We start from the raw sequence: 14,545 nt of genomic DNA, 5'->3' as shown, positions 1-14,545 counted from the left end.
ACAGTGGCAGACAAGAAAATTTTAAAATGCAACATCTTCCTTTATCCTTTTGGAACTCCAGAGCAACATCTTCCTTTATCCTTTTGGAGCTCCAGAACAGAATGTTGCATTAATGTTCAAACAAATAACAGAACTGGCAAACACACACACACACACACACACACACACACACACACACACACACACACACACCTTATTTGTGTAAACTCCTTCCATTTAGTTTTGAGCCTATTGTGACTTGTTTTCATAGACTGCTGGGGCACAAGACATCTTTAGTTTACAATTCTAAGACTTGGATTCCTTTTAGTTTAAAACTCTTTTCTGGGGTTCCTGTTCCTCCAAGCCTATATGCTTCTCTCCTTCTCCTCCTTCCCTTTCTCCTCCAGAACCTACTAGGGCACATAAGGTAGGGGTATGGACTGGGTGGTGCACATATGTTTAGCCAGAACGTGGAGATCAGCAGCTGCTGTCCACTCCCAGACTGTGTACCTGAGCGCAGTGGCCACTCTGCTCTTCCGCCCAGCCCACGCCTGCCTGCAGTGTTGCTGCTGTCACGCCAGCCGGTGATTTGATAGGCTTGTCGGGTTGCCATGGTGTTGACTTCTTGCCTCTGAGGAGCTGCCCAATGACTGGAGGTCTGGGATTAAAGCGGGAAGAGGCAGCGGCCACAGCGAATTTCAGCGGCAGCTGCAGCAGCTAGAAACAAGAAGCAAGAGTACGAGGTCTTTAGGCTGCGTCCCCCTCCCGCAGTCAGGGCTACCAGTGAGGGAAAGAGAAGAAAGGGTGGACGGTTGAAATGGTGATCACTCGAAGTCAGAAGATACAAGTGAGGGCTTTGAGACCCGCTCAGGAATAACTCAGGAGCAATCAGCACGCGCTGAGAGGAAACGTCTTCCAGAATTCGTTATTATTCACATTAGACATTACTGGAGTGGGTGGTGGGACTGAGAGTAAAAAGGTGTTAAAAGGGACCTAAATGGTTGATACATTTCCCCCCACACCCTACCGTTCATTTGGGCAACGAAATAATTTCACAGATGCAAAGGCGCTGTACGGTGAACTTTATATCGTGGAAACTAACTTAACTCCGAGAAGAGAAAGTGCAATTAGACGGCAACCGAGTATAAGAAAATAGTTGCCTTGGACAGAGGCTGGTGGGGCGGGGGGAGCGGGGGCGGGGAAGTCAGAGAGTGCATGTGCAATGCACAACCCCAGACGGAAACTGTAAACTAGGAAATGAAAGGGAAAGAAACCGCTTCTGTTATAAATTAGTAGGTAGGTGAAGGTTATGCAAAGAAGAAAAGGGAAAGTAAAGCTGTTAAAAGAATAGAATAAAACCCCTGGGAGTTCAACTCGAAATCCCCCTTTACTCCCCAATCCAAAGGGAGTAGGAGGAGGAGAAAAAAAGTGCATTCTGGTGTGATGAGAACTCTCTGGAATGTCTGGAGGAGAGGACAGAAGTGCGAGGGTAAGAAGACCCGGGTGCTAAATAAATGGCAGGAGAGAGAAATGGGGGAGGGGCAGGGTAGGAAAGAAATAGTCCGCGATTCACCCAAGGGACTGGGAGATTCAGAGAGATTCCAGGAGAAGGAAAGGAACATAAGTTCAGGCTCCCAGCGTAAGGAAAGGAGGAAACGACAAGAATCCCTAAGAGAAAAAGAGGAAAAAGGTGTGTGCTGCTGAGGCGGGGCGTGGGAAGACAACCACAGTCAATTGGAAGGAGCCCGAGTCAGGGAACAATTGCTAGGACTTCGGACAGAGAGGGCAGAAGATTGTGTAGACGGGCGGTCAACCAGAGCAGCGCGGGGCAGGACCCACGAGCGCGAAGCCAGGTGCCGCGCGGTCCGCGCCCCGGCTCCGGGCGACGCAGAGACTTTGCTGGCAATGAGAAGGGCTGCTCGACCAGCCTGCCGGAGTCATGATTCCCCGCGAGTCCCAAACACACGCTTCACTACTTTACAGCCACTTCCATTGATTTTCTTTAACAAATAAACATAATACCCGTTACAGCAACACTTCCTCTTGCCGCCACAGCTAGAATGCCATAAGCTCTAATGGCTGCATTTCTCCGGACAGCAGTTTTCACATCTCCAAATAAATCGTTTTCCTTCACTTCAGGTTTGGAGAGTCTAGTCCTCGCCCCTCTCTATAATTTGGGAATCACCTTTAAGAATAGGTAGAAGACAAGTCCAGACACTAGTTTGTAAATCTGGTAGGGCTCACTCTTGTTTGCATATTAATTTTGCTTATAAGAAGTAACTCAATTTGGAAGGGAACCGCCGGCAAAGAAATCGACTCCTTTACATCTGCAGGGAAATCAACACTAGTTCGGCAGGCACACCTAAGCAACTGCCCTCGAGTTGTCTCTTAAAATATTCCTTTAAAAATAAAGTATTTATTTTAAAGTAGCCCCCCTTCAAACACCCGTTTCTGCTGAGGTTCTTCCATACATGTCAAAGGGTTGTTGAATTATTCATTATTGTAATTACCATCATCATTGTCATTATCCCTTTCCATGTGGAAATAATTTTATTATCGTAATTTGATATCTGAAGAATTTCCTGTTAGTCGTTTGATAATCATTTTTTTCTGCTGAAAAGAAAAGTTTTGTTTATAAATGAGATAGAGAAAATGTTTTAAATGCTTTGATGTTTGCTATAGATTTCCGTTTATCTAATCGATCGGAATGCCAATAAAATCGATTAAAGGTTTAGTGTTTTACAAACAACCATTTTGTGTTTTTTGATTTTACGTTCAGAATGATTTTAATAAAGCTAATGCTTTCCTTTAACATTCTCCCCCCCCAAAAAAAAACCTAAATCTTCATCGTTTTTCCTTTTATTATTAGAAATTGCCACTTAAATTTCTCCTAATAGGAAAATAAACAAAAAATATAAGCAATGGCTGAAATGGTTTAAATTTCATTCTCTTATTGCTCAAGGTATTTAAATAAAGTCCTTTAAAATCTTGGTGAATTATATGCCATCATTCAGTGATTGCGGAATATTAAATTAAACTTAGATAAATCCGCATTGAAGGAGGCAGCACCCAATCCTGAATTTATTTCCCATTTTCTCTAACAGCATCACTGCGCTCCTCTTTGCAATGACAATGTGCCAAATCTGGGCATTTTGAAAACATTTTCCATATGCTTTAACAGGGGACTGATAGACAAAGAAGAAAAGGAGATGATCTTTTTGCTCTGAGGTATATTTTCTTTAACCTTTTTCTCTTAGACTTTAACTGATAATCATTTTAAAGCAAAAGTTTGAAAATCATTTAATGCATTTTTTTCTTTCACCTTTTTCTATCTTGTCATTTATTTCTGAATTGGTGTTTTGGTTATAATTTAATGTAAAGCTACCATTCCTGTATCTTGGCAAACCACATTTTCTTTCAAAATCTTTGATTCATTTAGTTTCTGCTAGTTGTCTTTTGTAATTAAAGATAGAAACAATTATACATTTTGTAACTTAGATCGGATGGGCTGTTTTGTTTGCTGTAGGATTTAATAGTGCTCTTGTGTCTAATATTTAGGGACATTGCATATAGTGGTGGTGGCTTTTCTTCAGCTGTAAATATCTGCACATTTGTCTTAGAAATGTGGGTGTTTGGATGAATGCAATGTCGTTTTAAAATAATTTTATTTGGTGGCCAGAGTTTAGTATATTGTCTATACAGCATTTCATTGACTAGATATAGATGCTTTTAGATCTAAAATATCACTTTATCTTCTGCTCAATGAAATTAGTTATTCTGTCTGTGTGTGTGTGTCTGTCTGTATGTTCTCTCTCTCTATTTGTCTATCCTTTCCCATTTGGATCATGTCTTGGAGCTCTTCCCCAGACAGAATGTAACATTTTCTTTGGATACTCTTGCTGGAAATATCTCCATATATATTTGAGGAGGGTGTGATTGTGATCTTGGTTTTTGGTGGTGTGAACGTGTATGTGTGTTGGGGGGAGGAAGGTGATAAGGGGTCCTCATTAATTTGCACAAGTGCTGTGGAAGTGCTTATGAAGTTAGTGAACTGCTATTGTTTGGGGAGAGTCCTGTCTGATTTGTTTATAAACACTGGGCTGGTTGCCTAGAGGGAAAAGAGGTCACAGCACTGTCTGAGCTCTGACCTCTGAAAGGCCAGAGGGCATCTGACTTTTCTCTTTCTTCTCCCTTTCCCTCCTCTCCTCCCTTAATTCTTCCTTCCTCAAACCCTCTAGCCCCTCCTTCTTTCCCCCTTCCTTTCTTTACCTGTGTCTAACTCTACATAATGACTCCCCTGCCCCCTAAAAGGTCAGAATCCCCAAGGAAAAAAAGAAAAAAGCTAAAACATTTACTCCAAAGTAGAAGCCAAAAATGGACTTTAATCCAGGAATAGAGAAATACACATGGATACAGAGGTGCAGAGACAGAGACCCGGGAACAAAAGGGGGACATTTCTATGCTTTTTAAGAAAAAGAAGAAGACCATAAAGGAGATGCGAGTGTAGCTGGAGGAGGGGAGGGATTCAGGGAGGAATTTAACTGCCCACAAATACTACACACGTATATACACACTCAAAATGCCTTTCCCTTTTGAATTTTATTTCCTCTAGCTCACTCCCTCCATCAAAGAGAGTGTCCATTCTCAATGTTAGGTCATATTTTAAATCCCCCTTTTTGGTTAGTTCTTTAAAAATATATGCCTTGTTCTGTATAGAAAGCTTTGGCTCCCTCATCACACACACAGCCACACACACCCCACTATTTCTTGAATTATTTCACTGCAAATATAATGTGTTTATGACACCTTCCCAAACAAGCCCTGCACCTTTCCATTCATTGTCAACTTCACATCTCTCCCTTACATAAATACCCCCCAACCCTGTCACTTTCCTCGCCCCCCTACACACACAGTGACAAATATTGGTATCAGGCTTAAGTGTGTTTTGGAAACGGGTTGCTAACTTAAACAAAAATGTTAGTTAACACACTGCCTTTGTTAAATAGCCCCCGGGTGGAGAAGACCCAACAAAAAGAGAAAAGGAGGAGGGGGGCTGAGGATCTTTAAGTGTCTGTGGTGATATAAAGAGTTCCTAACGCTGAAATCTTGTAATACCTCGTTTCAAACTGAGCTCATCTATAGACCCCGGAAGCGCGGTCAAAAGACTGGAAACCTTTTTCCCCTTGGGCTGGAGTTGTTCTTGAGCTGGAGGGACATTGGGGAGAGGCAGGTGGGGTATTTATTGGTGAATTGGTGAGGACAGGGTGGGAGAAAGACAGAACAAACAGCTGAAAACTCATTAGACCGATTGTGAAGAGTGTCCTCGGAGTGGATTTGGGAAACAAAATACGCCGAAGAAAAAGTCTAGAAGTGGAAATTACCTTTTGTCTCAATGTTAATTACTCCTTGCCTCCAACACTCAACACCTAACCACCTGGTAGTCCTTTTTGGTTCTCCCCCCTAACTCGGTGCTCAATGTCAGGGTCCGAGTGCTCTGCAGTGGATGTGGCTGGGCTGGGGTTGCCCTGTAAAGTGTTCAAGAGGATCTAGGGAAAGTTCTCGGAGCGGCAGGGAAACCTCTGCTCCTTTCACTTTGAAATAAAAAGTGGCCCAACGCTCCGTGAGGGCGGCGGCGGGTTCGCGCAGAGTTTAGGGACAGTGGAATGGGGGTGGGGCAGGGAGTGGGAGTCAGGGTCAAAGGCGTCCGCGGAGACCCGAGAGGAGCAGCTGGGTTTCCTGGCGCTGGGAGCCCAGAAGTAGGGCGCAAGCGGCCGCGGCACAGCAGAGCAGCCAGGTCCAGCCGCTCGGATCGCGCTCGCGCCCCATAGCGGCCCGCGGGCTGGGCTCGGGCTCGCCCGCCTCCCCGCGCCCCTGCCAGCGGCGCCGCGCTCCGCGCCCCGGGGCCCACCCCACGCAGTCCCGCAGCCGCTTCAGCCCAGCAGCCCTCCTCACGCTGGCGCGCTCCGAGGCCAAGCCCTGGAGGAAACTCTTGACTCTGCGCTAGAACCTCTCTGCCCCTTCCCTCAGCCCATTAACCCCCGACCCTCACCTCCAGCCTCTCTTCTTAGGGAAAAGGTGAAAGAAAACGAGAAAGAGATGGTAAACAACAACAACAACAACAACACACACGTTAGGAGGAGAATTCTCGCCAGCAAAAGAGGGGGTTGATAAAGTGGGCACCCCTTACAAATCCTCTTTTGTTTCCTTACTTAGAAATCAATAACCGCCCCCCACCACCAGACACACATACACACACACACACACGGATACACACAGTTGTATTTTCCAAGAAAAGACGGGGGGAGGTGTAGAGGAGAAGTAGCCACCAATTTTTTTTTAATGGTTTTCTTGATTTGACGTTTGCTGTTTTGACATTAATGACATTAATGTTATTGATGTTTCAGGGAGGAAAAGGCAAAAGAAATAAAGAACTTGAAAACGAAATGATCATCATTTCCCTATTCTTCCATGCCAGAAATAGACCTCTTTCTTCACCTGAGCCTGAAACAGACTTATTGTTCTCAGGTGTTTCCTTCATCATATGCATTTACCCGTCTGAAGTCGCAGGAAATGGTTTTTCCATCAGTGAGCTTGTACATGGAGCCCTCTCCCGCAAAGGGCTTGATCTTTTCTGATTTGAACCTGAAAGTTTCCCTGCCTTCATTTCCCCTCAGTCTCTTTAAAATCTCCCACTCCCCTTCCCCATGCACACACCTCAAGTAGTTTTTTTAAAGCCAGAAATTTTGCTCTCTGGGGTGTTTTTCAGTAAACAGTAACGCTACATAAACACCTTTTTCACTTACAAGTTGCAGAGAATTTAAATGTTACCCCTGTGTGCACGTATGTTTCTTAAGGCATATGGATAAGCCCCACTGAGGTGCAATCAGATACTGCTAGCAAATTGGTGATACAATTGCTGTGTAAAGGTGGGGCTGTAAACAAAGTAACTTTAAAATGTTAGCTTTCCACTTTCAACAAATTTCTTCCCAAAGAAGTTTAAAATCGAATAAAGTCTTTGGAGAGACAGATGATTTTCTTTCTGTTAATATTTAGTAGCCTTGGTTTCTAAAACACTAGTACCTGCACTGACTCTGGATCCCTAAGGTGGTGATTTGCTTTTTTCTCTTAATAAGGACCATATCTAGGGTTTTTTTTTCTCCACTCCATGCCTCTGGACTTTCATTGTAACTTTAGCCAGCTGCTGAAGGCAACCAGCTTTCCTGATCTGGGCCTAGGTCTGCTTTTTTGAGGACTATGCTTTTATCCTCCCAGGTGTTTTGTTTGGTTTTTAATCCATTTGCATCAGTCCTAGGATTTTCCAAACGTTCCCTGATAATGCAAGGTTTTTGGCCTGGAAAGATGCATTTTTGCAGTCTCTGTTGTTCCAAATACTTGTGCGATAAAACTTTCTGTTGGTATTTGGTAGATTTGGTGCTTAAGGCCTAAGACAAGGTTTTGAAGCAGATCCTGGCGATCCAGAACTTCAAAGGCCTGTCAACTCAAAGGCAGCTGACACATCACCTGTCCAGGAAGCTGGACATTGCAAGTATTTCCTGTTTTTAGTTCATTTGATTTGTTATTCTTACTTTCTCTTTAGAATTCCTATTTTTGGAATATTACATAGACGGTGTCTACCTGTGACCTGTAGTATAGTAGTGCGAGGTGCATCAAGATGCTGAGTAGCAATGCATATATATATATATATTCCATATATATATTCCAAATTCAGTAGGGGGTATTTAAAAGTATGTCTATTCCTAGTTTTAGTTAATTATCTCTTAATGAAAGTGTCACTCATATTCACATCTGTAATATTGGAAAGAGATAATTAGATTTTCAAATGAGAATCAGCCACCTTAAATTTTGCACCAGAAAATACCAAGTATATTTCATTCTAATGAGATCTGTAGTGGGGTTTTAAAATTCATCATAATGTGCTTCAAGAAAGATAACTCAACAGACTCAAAAGATGAAAGGTTTTTCTTTTCTAAGTCTTCTTAAAGTTATTACATTGAACTCATGCAATTCTGATAAAATATTCAAGAATATTACATAAAGGCTAGAACTGTACCCCACCCCCCCATCATTCTTGCAACCGTCACTTATTCTCATTTGGAAGTTTTCTTTGACTAACCGCTTCCATCTCCCATACCCTGGGTTTTCTCTCCTGCGTATACAAGTGAAGGATACGTGTTTAAATAGAGTGCCTAAGGATCCAGAGTGCAATTCCTCCTTTGAAATAGGCTGGGCTGAGCTGTGTTTGCACACAGCCAGGCACCCTTTATTTACATATATCTGCATATTTGCTCAGGCCCCCGCTTTTCGCCATTAAAGTGCGTTCATGTGCACAGCAGAATAAACTAGGCAGAGAAAAGCTCTTCATTACCCTAACTCATATTTCTGCTTAAAGCTCCCTAGTAAACAAATCTCTGGTCCGATAATAATTACTTTGCCTCACTAAAATAAAAAAAAAACTCGAATGGTTAAAGGGCCATGCTTTGGCCGTATCTATGTTTTATTTCTTTCCCCTTCTTGCTCTGTGTGTGTCTGTGTTTGTGTGTAAGAGCGTGTGTGTGTCTAATGAAGTTTGGGAGTCGCGCGCAGGGGCGCGTAGGGTGCGAGCCCCGGAGGTCCCCATCCCCTGTCCTCTCCGCGGTCGCCGCATCCGGGGCTCCAGCCGCAGCGCTGGGAGCTTTGGAAGCCGTGAGGCTCCGGAGCTGCTCTGAGTCCCGGCTGCGCGTCATTTGCAGTCTGGGGAATGTTGATCACCTCACTAATTACACCTCTCTCTCCCCCCTCTCCCTCTCCCTCTCCCTCGCTCTCCTCTCTCATTCCCAGAGTGCATATCGGGAATAGACACACAAAGACATGCGCACTCAACTTAATCAGCCATTTTTTTAAACAGGGCTAAAACGATAATAATTAGCAGAATAAAGACATATCGGATTTTCATTTCCTTTCCTCCTTTTCCCAACCCCTTCACAACCAAACAGCGAGACCGCGGTCGGCACATGCTTTAACTCCTCCCGGACCCCCGAGGACCGCTCCATGCCCCCCACTTTCTGCTCCAGCGTTTTTATTTTCACCCAATAAAGTTCGAGGATTATTTTTTATTTTTTTTATTTTTTTAATGAACCCTCTCGTTTTACTTGGATGTGATCAGCTGTAAGTAAAATAAAAGCAAAACAAAAAAGAGGCGAAGATCGAGTAGGAACTGCAGGGGAAATGGAAAGTAAGTTTTTTCTTTAACTTTTATTGAGTAGTTTGTGTTAAATTTAGGTCGAGTATCGATTATCTTTCCAGCCTGATCTTGCACAATCTTTGATATTTCGCTCCCTCTCTCTCCCTCTCCCTCTCCGCCTCTCTTCCTCTCTACCCCTACCTCGCTCGCTCCTGCTCGCTCTCGCACACATCCCCTCATCCCGACCATCTCTTCCGCTCTGCCCCCCTTTTCTATCTCTTTCCCCTTTTTTTTGGCTCAAGGTTTTGCTCCGCTGAGGGAGGGAGGGGGCACTGAGGGACCTGATTTTCCACTTTCTTTAGGGGGGCTGCGTTTTTCGGGATTTAACTTTTGGATTAAGTGGCGGAGGATCATCTACGTTTGCTCGGGCAGTTTTCTCTCCTTTTCCCTGTCTTTTCGGGTTTTGCCTTCCCCGCGAGCCCGGGGCGTTCTAGTGGCTGGGGGAAGCTGTCAGCTCCGCAGCGGCGCGGGCACTGCCAGGGGTCTCCGCTCGCCCCGCGCCCCTGCACCCCGATCGGGATGACTGGTCCTCCGCACTCATCCTCTGAAAGTTTGGACGTTGGTCGGTGGGGCTGGGAGCCCCTCTCTCCCTGCTCTTTCCCTGCTTTACCCTCCACCCCCCACCCCACCTTATTCAGCCTCGTTTTTCTTCCTCCTTTTACCACCCGCCCCTCTTCCCCTTCTCAAGTTCCCCGAAGGTCGCTTAGTGTGCGGGGCTGGCGGAGGCCCGGGGGTTCGTGAGATCTGGGGAGGGGATTCCAAGAGGCTGGGGTGAACGCTGGGACTGGGGCTGCAGGTAGACACCCGCCCACCGGAGCTGGCGCGGCGGGCACTACGGAGGGCTGCTCTCGGCGGCGCGGGCGCGGGCGCCGCGGAGGAAAGGCAGGTCCGTTAGGAGGCGGGATCGCCCGGCCTCTGGGCCAGGGACCCGCGAGGCGGCGGCTGCTTGCTCCGAACGGAACGCCGCCGGGTGTGCGTTAGACCAGCGGATAGACGCCCGCGGCTTGGGGTCAAGAATCTTTTCCTTTTTAGCAAAGGGCAAGGGGTGTGTGCGTGTGCGTGTGCGTGTGCGTGTGTGTGTGTGTGTATTGAGTGGCTGTGTTCGGCTGTGAGAACCGATTCATTCTTCGGCCCCCCTGAAAGGGTTCCATGCCTACAAATGAACTTCACCTCCTTCGCTTCTCCAAGCATCAAGTGCGCCTTCTGGCTGGGAGCAGCTAAGGGAAAAGGGGCTGGAATGCGCCGGGTCTCTCCTTCCTTCTACTTCTATCCACCCCCAACCCCCTTCTCGCTCCTCTTTTCTATCAGAAAAAAATAATAAAATCTCTCATGGAATTGTATAAAGTTTCTCTGCCGATGTCCAAGTTACAGAAGGTTCCCTATTCTAATCCCCTTCCCCTAGAAGACGGTGCACTGGTTTCTATTTCTTTTGTTACCTGTGATCCGGGCGGGGGGCTCCTTTCGGCCGCTCGGGCTGGGGTGCGGCCCAGAGAGGAGGCTTCTGCGAGCGCCTTTGGCCGCGACTTCTCACTTCCGCGCGGTTCTGGTGAGGTTTTAGCTACCGTTCGGTGAGACACCCTCCTTGTAGGTACCAAAGGTTCAGATCGCAAACACGGACCCCCCCACCTCGACCCCTACACACACAGAGACACACTCACACTCAACACACACTCACAGACACACATTCTCCCTACTCTTCCCCCCACCTCCGGCCCCCACCTTGTCTTTCCCCTCCCCCCTTCCAAAAAAAGCACACACACACATACACACACACACAACAACATCCCCCCCACACACACACCAAACAAAAACCCAAAGACAAGTTCACTGGCAGAAGATGGTGGATTGACACTGACTCAGACAGAGGCAGGTTCACCAGGAAATCTGGCCGTCCTGATTTCTGACAGTTGCATTTCCTCTCCTTGAGTCCTCCCCCCCACCCTTTTTATTAACTCTGTTCCATGTTTAATCAAGGATCATGTAGATGGCAAAAGGAAAGACAGAGAGGAGAGAGGAAGAGAGAGAGAGGGGGGAGAGAGGGAGAGAGAGAGAGAGAGGGAGAGAGAGAAGAGACAAGAGACAGAGGAGGGTTTTTTTTTTTTTATTGTGTTCTCCTGGATTTTCAGTGGCTTGATCCCTATAAACGTGGAGTGGTTAAAGCTCATATGTAGTATTATATTTTTAGTTGGGTGGATGGATGGAAGAGTGAGAGAGAGGCTGCGGCTGCCGCTGCCTTTTCGGGTGTTGCTTAGATTAAGGCTGAGACTTGGCTGCGATTGGGACGCGACAGTGACACGGGCATCGATCGCTTCCATTGAGAGCAATGCAAAAACACAGCCCGGGTATGTAACACTCTCGGTGCCATCAACACTTGTTTTACTTTGTATTTACTGGCAAAACTGACAGAGCAAGCTCAGACTTTCTTTCTGTTTTTTTTTTTTTTTTTCTGTTTCTTTGCTAGCTGAAGACTAAAAACAATTGTGTATAGAAATTGCTGAAAAGGATGGTTTAAATAAAACAGAAAGGAGATATTCGGAATTATTTCACTACCTCTGTGACTGACTGTGTTTTGGAGTTTTCCTTTTCCACTGAAGAGCATATTAAAGAGAATGAAGGTTTTCTTTTTTCCTTCCTCATCTTAAAAAAAAAAAATCCTTAAGGGAATATTTGATAGTTTTCAAGGTTTGTGGTTTCAGTCAGCAGGAAGGCACACAAAAATAAAAGATGGCTAGCCAGCTGTTTTAACCTCTTGCACCTGGCTTCAGTGTGGGGATCATAAGGTTTATACAGTTATTTTTTTAAATGGTTTTAATATTTATGGCATAAAATGGGGAGAGCACCACTGTGTTTTTATTCAGTTGCTGGTTGATTTTGGATTTTTAAAAAAGTAAACTCATATTTAGGTGTTTTCATGTTTATGGCAATGAAGATAGGGTCAATGAAATATGGGGGAAATATCATAAATCTGAAAAGTGAAATGTACCCAAGAAACAAAGAAAGGTCAGGTAAACCAGCTGTGTAAGTCAAAGCAATAGCACCAACTGTGGGGTTAGACAGGGATAGTGGACTCTGGTTCTATGAAGTGAAAGTTGCCACTTAAAGTTAAAAATGAGGAAAACATGTTCAGTGCTTTCATAATCTTTTGCAGTTTTTAGCAGATGAGCCCAAATCTGTTCATTAATTTTGAGCTAGTTGGATTATTTTAAAAGATTCTTCATGAGCAAAGGAAAACATAAAGGAGGCTGAGAAAATCACTGTTTAATATTGCAGAATTTACTGCTTCCATTCTGACCATGAGCCTAAATTTACACAATGAAATTTGATTATCTCTAATAACAATATTAGATCCTGCACTGGATGGATGAGAATTGAGGTGGTTTTGTTGATTGCAAGGGTTTAATGTTGCATTTCAGAATCTGATGTGGTTTGGCCTCCCTTCCATTAACTGGAAAACCCCTGAGGTTTTACAATTATTTCTTAAAGATAATACATTTAAGATTGCATTGGTAGGCTGAAGAAAAGTCATAAAGGCAAGAAGGGAAGCCCTTAATAACTCTTGAGATTCAGACATGTTCAGCAGTTAGATTGGCTCTGACTTCACCAAGGGTCGACAATGTGTCATTTCCACGAAGCCAAATTGCCCTCTGCCTATATGATATTAATGTGCAAATCAATATTTCAGGGATTAAATTTCCCTTCTTCATTTTTTATGGTTTCTACCTCAATAAGTCTCAAGTCTATTAGAAGAGGCTGGATGATTTAAAATCTTTCACTGCAGAATGGCTTGTCGTAGTCTTGTTTCATAGACCATTTTAGGATTTTCGTTATAAAGACTAAAGACATCCTAAAGAAGTTGTGAGGCAGTGTAGACCCAGGCTCAATAGTGTAAAGCCCTTGTTCGATTAAGAACTAAAAGGTATTGAAAATATAATATATACGTTTATGTAATATATATGTACATTCTGCTGCTTTAAAAATATTATGTTAATCACCTATTGATTTATTTCAAAATCAATTGAAGCTCCTTTCTTATTAGTGATTTGTTCAGCTTTCTTGAGGACTGTGTTCATTTTCTTAAAGAGTATGCATGAATTAGCTTGGTGTGAAAGTATTGGGGTAGAGGATTTTTCAATTAGCAATATTTTCCTAAGAAATATTTTCAGCAACCATTGTTTATGAGAGTAATAATCAAGAGGTGTCATTTGCATACATTGTTGTTATAGCTATCATTGCATTTTGTGGCTGAATGACTTAGCTGATCTATGTTAAATGAGGCCTTCTTCCTTTTACATTTTGTTTCTGGCACTTAGTAGGTGCAACGTTTCTTTTTATCCTCTTAGAGAAAGAAAATTATGAAACAAAATATGTGACTTGACTGGAAAGAATACAGAGCAGAAATTTGGAGAGAGGTCAAAATAAAAGATTGTGACTTTATCACATAATCTTGGGAAGGCCTACTGTCTATCATTTGGTGGTGTTTTATGGTCTTAAACCCTCTGGACCAAGTTCCGCACAGCTGCACGAATTTCATATGTGATAGAACATTTTTTCCATTCAGTGTGAAATGTTCCTTCCTAAAAAACGTACACCAGACTCGCTTAATTTAGTCTGTTAAAAGAAATGCACATGAAAAAGGACAAAAGGCTCTTTAATCTCTGCAAGCTGTTTGTTTTTCTTCAAGATTCCTGTCTGTTTGGGTTTGAAAAGTCATGTTTATTGAGGAGATGATTCTGAGGTGTGACATTAAAATAATATATGATTTTTGGACTGGTGGCCACGCTTCTGCTTAATTTGCAGAACTACTTTTTATGCCTGTCAAAACACAGTGTTAATCTATCCTTATTTACAATTAATCTCAATAAAATTAATCTTAACTATGCTTCATTCAGTGGCTTAAAATATCTAATTATATTCAATTAACTGCTGTCATAGTAATTAACATTGCTTAATTGCCTCTGCATATATTTATGTAAAGCTCATTAGGTGCTGCTGACTCCTTTTCCCTTTCCTACTTGCTATTTTTGCTGTTGTCAAACCATGTTCATCTCCCAAGGTTCGACAATGTCAATGAGAACAAATTCTTTCTTAACATTTTCTTGAAATGAATGTTCCTGCCTTCCTTTGAGAAGATACTCGTTATGAGTCTTTAAAGACTAATCCATCCCCCTCTCTTCATTTTCCTTATCCCTGGTCTCTAGCACTCTCACAAAATATGTTCTGTCATTGTTGCTAGAAATATGAGAAGCCAGGTTAAGCTTTGTGTTTATAAATGAGGAGCCTTTCTGTGACTGCCTAAGGGCTGTACCCACAGGGAGAGGGTTTCCC

General features: G+C 43.7%; 1 protein-coding gene and 1 long non-coding RNA gene across 9 annotated transcripts in view; one reads left to right on the top strand and one right to left on the bottom strand.

Annotated features, from left to right (window-relative positions):
• Nucleotides 1-10,890, bottom strand: part of LOC101134243 (uncharacterized) — a 72,291-nt gene extending 61,401 nt beyond the window's left edge. For both annotated transcript variants that reach the window (XR_008667647.2, XR_010134963.1), the window contains exons 1-2: nt 10,657-10,890; nt 490-696 (exon numbers count right to left, since the gene is read on the bottom strand). This is a non-coding gene — a long non-coding RNA (uncharacterized lncRNA). The remainder of the gene's footprint in view (nt 1-489; nt 697-10,656) is intronic.
• Nucleotides 8,704-14,545, top strand: part of ZFHX4 (zinc finger homeobox 4) — a 187,847-nt gene continuing 182,005 nt past the window's right edge. For 2 of the 7 annotated variants that reach the window (XM_055348184.2, XM_055348182.2), the window contains exon 1: nt 8,837-9,211. The gene's annotated coding sequence lies outside the window, so the exon portion shown is untranslated. Of the gene's footprint in view, nt 9,212-10,065; nt 10,230-14,545 lie in introns of those variants that run through there. The other 5 variants (XM_063709205.1, XM_055348185.2, XM_019032824.4 and 2 more) reach the window with 4 other exon arrangements.

This window comes from Gorilla gorilla, chromosome 7 (genome assembly GCF_029281585.2).
Source record: "Gorilla gorilla gorilla isolate KB3781 chromosome 7, NHGRI_mGorGor1-v2.1_pri, whole genome shotgun sequence".
Classification (NCBI taxonomy): Eukaryota; Metazoa; Chordata; class Mammalia; order Primates; family Hominidae; genus Gorilla; species Gorilla gorilla.
Note: the sequence above shows the minus strand (reverse complement) of the source record. Positions and strands in the feature narration are given on the sequence as shown.